Source organism: Leopardus geoffroyi, chromosome A1 (assembly GCF_018350155.1).
Source record: "Leopardus geoffroyi isolate Oge1 chromosome A1, O.geoffroyi_Oge1_pat1.0, whole genome shotgun sequence".
Classification (NCBI taxonomy): Eukaryota; Metazoa; Chordata; class Mammalia; order Carnivora; family Felidae; genus Leopardus; species Leopardus geoffroyi.
In genome coordinates, this window is record NC_059326.1 from 151839154 (window position 1) to 151847202 (window position 8049).

At 35.5% G+C, this 8049-nt stretch overlaps 1 long non-coding RNA gene across 5 annotated transcripts in view; it reads right to left on the bottom strand.

The window, feature by feature from the left end:
• The window catches only part of LOC123608157, a 179208-nt gene extending 172560 nt beyond the window's left edge, over window positions 1-6648 (bottom strand). For all 5 annotated transcript variants that reach the window (XR_006717127.1, XR_006717125.1, XR_006717124.1 and 2 more), the window contains exons 1-2: window positions 6544-6648; window positions 5752-5832 (exon numbers count right to left, since the gene is read on the bottom strand). This is a non-coding gene — a long non-coding RNA (uncharacterized LOC123608157). The remainder of the gene's footprint in view (window positions 1-5751; window positions 5833-6543) is intronic.
• Window positions 6649-8049: the final 1401 nt, after the last annotated feature.

Consider the following 8049-nt stretch of genomic DNA (forward strand, 5'->3'; position numbering starts at 1 on the left):
TTGGCTGAAGACTGGCATAATAAATAAGGTTTTGTTTAAATAACTAAAAATGGCTTAAATATCATTTATTACATTTTAGCAACAAAATGGTATATTCACTAATATAAGTTTGACTGATTTCCATATCATTGATTATTGATATTTTATAATTAACAAATCAAAATGCCTTAAAATGTTATCTGTCTGAAGTGGAAAATAGAATCTTTATAAGGACAATTTTATTAATTTTGATATGGTCATATGTCTTATAAATTGATTCTTGAAAGGTCTTTTCAAATAAGAATATGTGTTTGTAAATTAATAGAAATGTTTTTGAGTTTTGTTACAATTTCATTGAGATATAACTGACATACGGCACTGGATAAGTGTAAGCTATATAGCATAAATGACTACCACAATAAGTTTAGTTAACATCCATCATCTCATATAGGTATTTAAGAAAAGAAAAAGAAAAAAAATTTCCTTATGATAATTAGCTCCTAGAATTTACTCTGTTAACAGTTTGCAATATACCATACAGCAGTGTTAACTATAGTCATCATATTCCACGTAACATCCCTAGTACATATGTATCTTAAAACTGGAAGTTTGTACCTTTTACCACCTTTATCCAATTCCCCCTTTCCATCCTCCAGCCTCTGGTAACCACAAATCTGATCTTTTTTCTTTGAGGCTGTTCTGTTTTGTTTTGTTTTTAAATTCCACATACTCTGTGAGATCATGTAGTATTGGTCTCTACCTTATTTCATTGAGCATAATTTTCTTAAGGTCCATCCACATTATTGTAAATGGCTGAATAACAATCCATTGTATATGTGTACCACAAATTCTTTATCCCTTTATCCATCAATGGACCCATACGTTGTGAAATTCTTAAAGGTATTTAAAACAGTGAGTTCTCCTAGATATAATTATTATTAACTTAACCAAACTATTTTTCCAAAAAAATTAAAGGTAAATTTAATCTTCTAGTTCAAAATGATCTACTGAATTCAAACTTGTCTGTATTTTCTTTCTCTCAAAGTCTCTCTGGATAGAAATGATAAATTAAAAGGAATGGGCAATAAATGTGTATCATCAGTGAATAAAAATTTTATAAACATTTTGGGAAGACAGCAACAAATTAAATATGACTGGTAGAAAAATGAAAGATAAAATTTATCAAAAGTGACAAGAGACCCCCAAAGTGAATCAACAAATACAGGGGTCAGAGATAGGCCAAGGGTCAAGCCTAGGTCATTATTTAGTAGTGTACTTTCCAAACAACCTGGAAAGGTGAACTCTTCCCCCTATACAGGTGTAAACAGAGCTATGGTTTGATAGCAAAGGTCTTCAGCAAAAGTCCAAGAGCTGTTCTACAAATCAAGTGGGCATGTGGGTAATGTCCCAAAGAAAGTTATCTTGTGAAGATGCTGCTGTATGAGAGAAAAGTCAAGTAGACCTCAACACTCCTCTAGACGGCCACAGAAAACAATAGGTTTCAAGTGCCAGTCAGAAAGCACTCCCTCTTTGTAGTAGAGTATACTAGGCCTAGAGGAGCTTCCTGTTCTGTAACCTGCGTTTTTCCCAGGGGTACTTCAAAGAGACTGCCTGTCAAAACATTCCCCTGACTTCCCCTACTTATGCGGAACCTTCAGTCAGCCTTCTCACTGAGGTGAGAGGCCTCATGGGGAAAGAGTCCTGAATGAGAGCAAACAGAATATGTACCAGTTACTTTTACTATTAAATATAGTCCATCATTTGTAAGTGTGACTACACATCCAAAAATCTTGAAAAGGTGAAGGAAAACCAACCATATAAAAGAGAAACATGAACAAACCGATCCATTTGTCCTTAAAACTATGGAAAGTGGTAGAAGACTTTTCAGTAGGGGAGAGAGTTGATATTATTTGAATTTTTTGGATGATTATATTCAGTGCAGTATGGGAAACTAATGCTTTAAGGGGAGCTAAACTATAAGAAACCACTTAGGGGGTGCCTGGGTGGCGCAGTCGGTTAGGCGTCCGACTTCAGCCAGGTCACGATCTCGCGGTCTGTGAGTTCGAGCCCCGCATCAGGCTCTGGGCTGAGGGCTCAGAGCCTGGAGCCTGTTTCCGATTCTGTGTCTCCCTCTCTCTCTGCCCCTCCCCTGTTCATGCTCTGTCTCTCTCTGTCCCAAAAATGAATAAACGTTGAAAAAAAATTAAAAAAAAAAAAAAAAAAAAGAAACCACTTAGGAAACTGTTTCAATCATTCAGGGGATAAATGATGGTGACTGGAGAGGATGTGGTAAAGGAACTCAGGAGTATAACTGAAGTTTAAGAGATAGACTTGGCGTGCATTAGAGGTAAGGGAGAGTCAGGAGTCAAGCTGACACCCACATTTCTGAGTTACCCTTTCACCTTCATTATTCTTACTTTAGAGGTTAGTAGATACTCTTTTCTGACTCCCTGGGCAAAGTTACTTATCAAGGGACATAATGGAGCCCACCTGGTCCAATCTGCTTTCTGCTGAAGCTGTGAACGATGCCCTGATTCATAGGTGGCCTAAGTCTGCTAAATTCCCAAGTACCTGGTTTGGGCACTCAAGACACTTTATTGGTCAATAAATCAGAGTATGTTAAGTGTCTGGATATTTTATAGAAGTACCAGAGCCCTCCACAGATAAAGAGGATAAGAATAATTTTAAAGTACAATAATAACATAAATCCAGGAAAAAAACCCTGACTTTGTGATAGCATAATACTGAGAATGTTTGGGATTGTTAATTATATATACATATGCTTATATGTATTTATAAATGTATGCATCAATATATATAATATGTAAACATATATTATAAAGATATATTTAAAACCTGTTCCTAATTGGTTTTATATTTTATATTTGGTATATGGTATGGTGTTTTAGAGTCTGGAAAGAATAAGGTCCATTATAAAATACTTTGGATTATTAGTATTGATAGTTGCAATCATTTCAGATTTTAATCAAATGGAACTACCAATTAGGCATATACTATGATACAAGCCATAGTCCTGTCTGTGCAATGGCAGGCTATGGAAATGAGTCATACAGTGTTTGGTTTTGCCCTAGATCATCTTTTTGGGTAACGTAGAAATGTCTGGCTGACTATACTGCATTTTCACTTATATTTTCTAATGCTTCATGCACTGTGGGTATAAATGGACCTCAGTGACAATAATATAGGAAGCTTTACTCTTTCTTGTCTCCATTTCAATCTGTTAAACACAGGACCCAATCCCCTGAAATATTTCCTCAATTACATCTTTAAGTTACCAAAGGCTGTTTCTTGGATTCCAAAATAAAATCATGCACTCTAATAAATGCTTTGTATGATATAAAATTAAAACTCTATTTTTAATTTTAGTTCAGTTTTAGTTTAATTTTAGTTTAGTTTAATTTTAGTTTATCACATATGTTCAAATATCTTCGAATCCGTACCTAGAATAAAACTTGGTACCCCACGAATAAAAGAAAAAGGCACAGACCATAAAAGGGAGATAAAACTACGTTGTCTCGAGTGTTAAAGGATCCTTGGAAGTATAATGAGTTTCCTGGCATTCTAAAAGTCAGGAAATAAGCATTTGTATATAGGTATTCCAACAATTACCTTATAAAATCTGAAACTGCAGTTAATTTCAGTTTCAAGAAAATAGTGACATTTTAATTTCCCTAAATAATGAACTTCGTTTCTATGCTAAATTAGTTCTAATATAGAGGAAGAGAAAAAATATTTTAAGGTTGCATTTTGTTCCATCTTACAGTACTTAATTAAAAGAGGTTAAACTTACATAATGCTCCTAAATTTGTCTAAGCATGCTTGCATCTAATAGTCCACTGTGTCTCCATCACCTTTTAAGGGACAGCTAGAATCACAATCTCATTCGACCCATGAGAGAACAGAGACTCAAAGAGATGAAGTGATTTTCCTAAGAACACAGGGTTAGTCATCGCTGGTACCATGGCTTGCAAGCCAGGCTTACCAACTATAAACTACTATTTCACTTAGAAATTAGCGAAAATGAGTATTTGAATTACAAATAAAGAATACAAAAGGCCACACAAATAGTGTGATTTGAGGGACTTCGATATTTTCTCAACAGCCTTCCATGGAGCCTGAATGCCTCAGAGTTCCAGTTAAGTCACTATCCCCAGAAAGTCCCTGGTCGAATGCAAATACCCAAGGTTTCTGATTTACCTCAAATCAATGCACACAATACCTTCTTTCCTGTTACACTTTTCCCACACACTAGTCCCTTGCAGCTGCTGAAATGGGAACCACAATGTAGATGAATGGGACTTTTCAAAGATTCTGTGGTGCAAGAAGTTGAAAAAGGTCCCCAAATCATGAGCATTATAGACTAAAAAGTCCAGAGGCAAAAGTCTGGGCTGGTATGATTTGCCCATGTGTCAGCTAAAAAAATAAGTCCTTACATATCATCTGAACATTTTTCACTGTAGTTTCCCTGTTATATTAAGTTTCTATAAATACATGATTTATTTCAGTAACAACTATTCTAACCACTCAACCTTTGGGAGTTTAAGGGATTAAAAGTCATTCACACTTTCATGAAAGAGTGGGAATTAGTACTCTCAGATTGTGTTCTACCAATGAAGGTGAGATCACCTATTCTAGGGGACTGACATTTCTGACCGGGAGAAGGGGCAGCCAGGAGGGGAGCAGGGGTACTTAATATAAGTTCAAGATTTTGCTTTTTGTTTTCTGTGAATTTGGAAACACAGCAACCATTCATGACATTGTTTCTATAAATAATTCTCTGAACATAATCTCTTGACAGAATAGATGTTTGCTTATATAGAATGTGCAATTTAGTTTATCACACATGTTTGTGCAATATATGTGCAATATATTGATATCATTACATTATAGTCCACTGCACTCAGAACTCTAATCTAGAAAATTGTAGCAATAGATGAGAATGAGCAATATATATATATATATATATATATATATATATATATATATATATAGATAGATAGGACACTTTCTAAAATTCCTACATTCTTAGGGGCACTAAGTTGTGGGCTTCAAGGGGCTTTGGAGTAGGAATACAATCCAGGAAAATATACTTGAATATATACTAGAATAAAAAAAAAGAGAGAGATGCAGAAGGTAATAGAACACAAATTTACTCTTTCCCACCACTTAACATAGGGCCAGCCTCGACAAAGAATTTCCATGACAAAACAGATGTAAGAGATCTCAGGCACTATTCCTAGTCTCCATTTTCAATTTTAATTTTATAAAGAAATTCAGGACACATGCTCAAATGAAAGAGCCTTCTTTATTTCAAGGCAACATGTGAACAAAGTGAGAAGCCTCACAAACATCATCACACTATCAAAGAGCAGAACACAACTTTGCCTGTTTCATTTTGAGATTCTGTGTATGTTGAGACTAGAACAAACCTCAGTTTGTTCAACCATCACAGGAAAAGAACGCATTAAAGGACTCCCCTGCATCTTTTACATGAAAGGCTATGTCTCGTGTTTAGTCAATTCTTGATTATCCATAGTGACTTTAAATCTCAGTCTGTCTAACTTTTTCCTGTCACCAGCATACACGCACTAAGTTACTTATCTTGGTAGTTCTGCATTTAATTCTAACTTTAACTATGACCGAATATTTTTAAAATAAGATAAATTTTGTTTAACAAAGTACTTATTTTAGAGATAACTACATGAATTATACCTCTGGTAGCGTTGTTTATGTACATACACACATACTCACCGCAGTTTCCTGTATTTAAGCAAGATGGTTGGAAAACTTTTTTAATTTTTGAGGATCATGGCTGTGATATATCCGATTATCCTGTGAAGAGCAGATAAAAGAATAAGACTATTATTTTAAGAGTCTTATTTTTAATCCTAAGTAAAATTTCAACCAGATATACATCACTTGGCTACTTCCAAAGGTGACTATGTAATATAATTTGTGGGAAGATGTATGGTATCTATAAAATCGAGGAATCTCGAGGACGTTTCTCATAATATTCAATGTGTGATAAATGCATTTTCTTACAAGAATGATTCTTAGCTTCTCAACTGCTCGGTTTGAGAGCCTAGGTGTCCACAATGACAACTGACACTAGCAACACAAGGTCAGAGATTCTCTCTCCACTCTGCCTGTTTCATTTAAAAATTGTTGTATTACATTTCTTGTAATAAAAGCCTTTCTAAGGATTCTGTATCACTCTTTTGCAAGGCACATTCACATCCTTCAATGAAAGTTGCTATTATCAGAGCAATGTGCTCTTACTATTTATTTATTACAACAACCCTCATGACTGCTTACCAGGCAAGCACTAGAAATATCTAACTCATTACCACTACATAAAATAGCATGGGGTATTTACAGAACGAAAGAGATCAGAGCATGACAAATTCTAAAGCTGCTCGTGTCCCTGTTTCTAAAGAAAAGAAATGCTTTTCACCAAGCACTGGTAACCTAAACTATGGAAGAGCATATATTAGACTTTTAGGGAAAGTACTGCCCAGACAAAATCTTGATGGAAATACCTACTTGCTATTCCCCTCCTTTTCTTTTTTTCAGTATGGTCTGAATACCCTCGGATGTTCTCAGGCCAGCTGATGAAAGAAAACTGACCCAGATGGAGTCCGAAACTGAAAATGCCTATTGACTTATTCAGCTGGAAGTTGATCCCGGTTGCTATTTAAATCTACTGCTTTAAGTGTCAGCAGACATGCTGCATTCCTTACAATAGTTCAGAGGGCAGACATTTGGGTCAAAATATTCTTACCCATTCTGTACCTAATGTAGGCTTTACAATGTTTACAAACAGCTGTTACAATAACCCAAAGATCCAAAGAAAAATGTGACATATTCAAGAGTCTGGCAGTTAAAACCCAGCATTTGTTCAGATAGCACCTTGTGGCTGGAGGTAATAAGACCCATGATGATAATGGTATTTGTCACATTCAGAGCAGCTGTATTCATGAAAGTGGAAGTGACTACTCTCTTACACACCCAGCAACTACTTTGAACCCAGGTCTGTATTTTGGCTGCCTTGGCAACAGCACAGCAATAACAACTGGAGCCATAATGGCAACGTTGACCCAGAGATTTTTGGATAAAACAGGAGCCCTGACTTTCAATTCAGAAAGAAAAAAAGCATATAAAAGAAATGAAGAAGATGGTATCCATAGCACAGATTTAACGAGTATACTGAGACTTATACACTGTGACACTAGGATCTTTATTGTGATAATTAAGTTTTTACAAGTCCAAAAATTTTCTGGTGGCTGTTCTTTTGTGGAAAAAACATTTCAGGGAAAAGGATCCTTGCAAGTGGGAGACTATTTTTTTGTATGTCTGACACACAATTATAAAGGATAAACTATTCAATAGTTTTGACCACGTTAATCAACGTGGGTTTCCACATAATCATGATGAGAGGTTATAAACAACAATGAAAACAGAAAATATTGATTGCTCAGCCTTCCCACTGGTTAGTCTAAATGTGATTGGCCACTAGTATCTCTTCTTTTGGTCACATGGTAAAATTGCATTTCCCTGTCCTCATGGCATGAAACACATTTATGTCCTTATGACTTTCTTTGGTTAATGAAATGTGAGAAGAAGTGACAGGTGTCATTTCAAGATGGAGCCTTTAAAAGAAGAGTGCAATTTGCTGTTCCCTTCTACTGCCAGGGCAACCAGTAACTTTCCAGATGATAGAAACATCATCTGCCTGGTGTGAGAAGATGTAGAACAGAGTTCCCAGGTGTCCTGGGATGAGCAAGAAGCACATGTCTGTTGTGCTAATCTACTGCAATTTTGGAGATGCTATCCCAGGCTAACGTAGACTATCCTGATTATGCTCACAGTGTAATTTGTACAAATTTAAATAATACCACCCTTTGTTGAAATATATTGGACATACACTACCGTGTAAATTTAAGTTTCAATTATAAATACATAAATACACATGTTAAAAAATAAAAAAGAACATCATTCTTTATCTCTTCACAGAATGAGAGGCTATAATGAAGATAATGCTTCAACTCT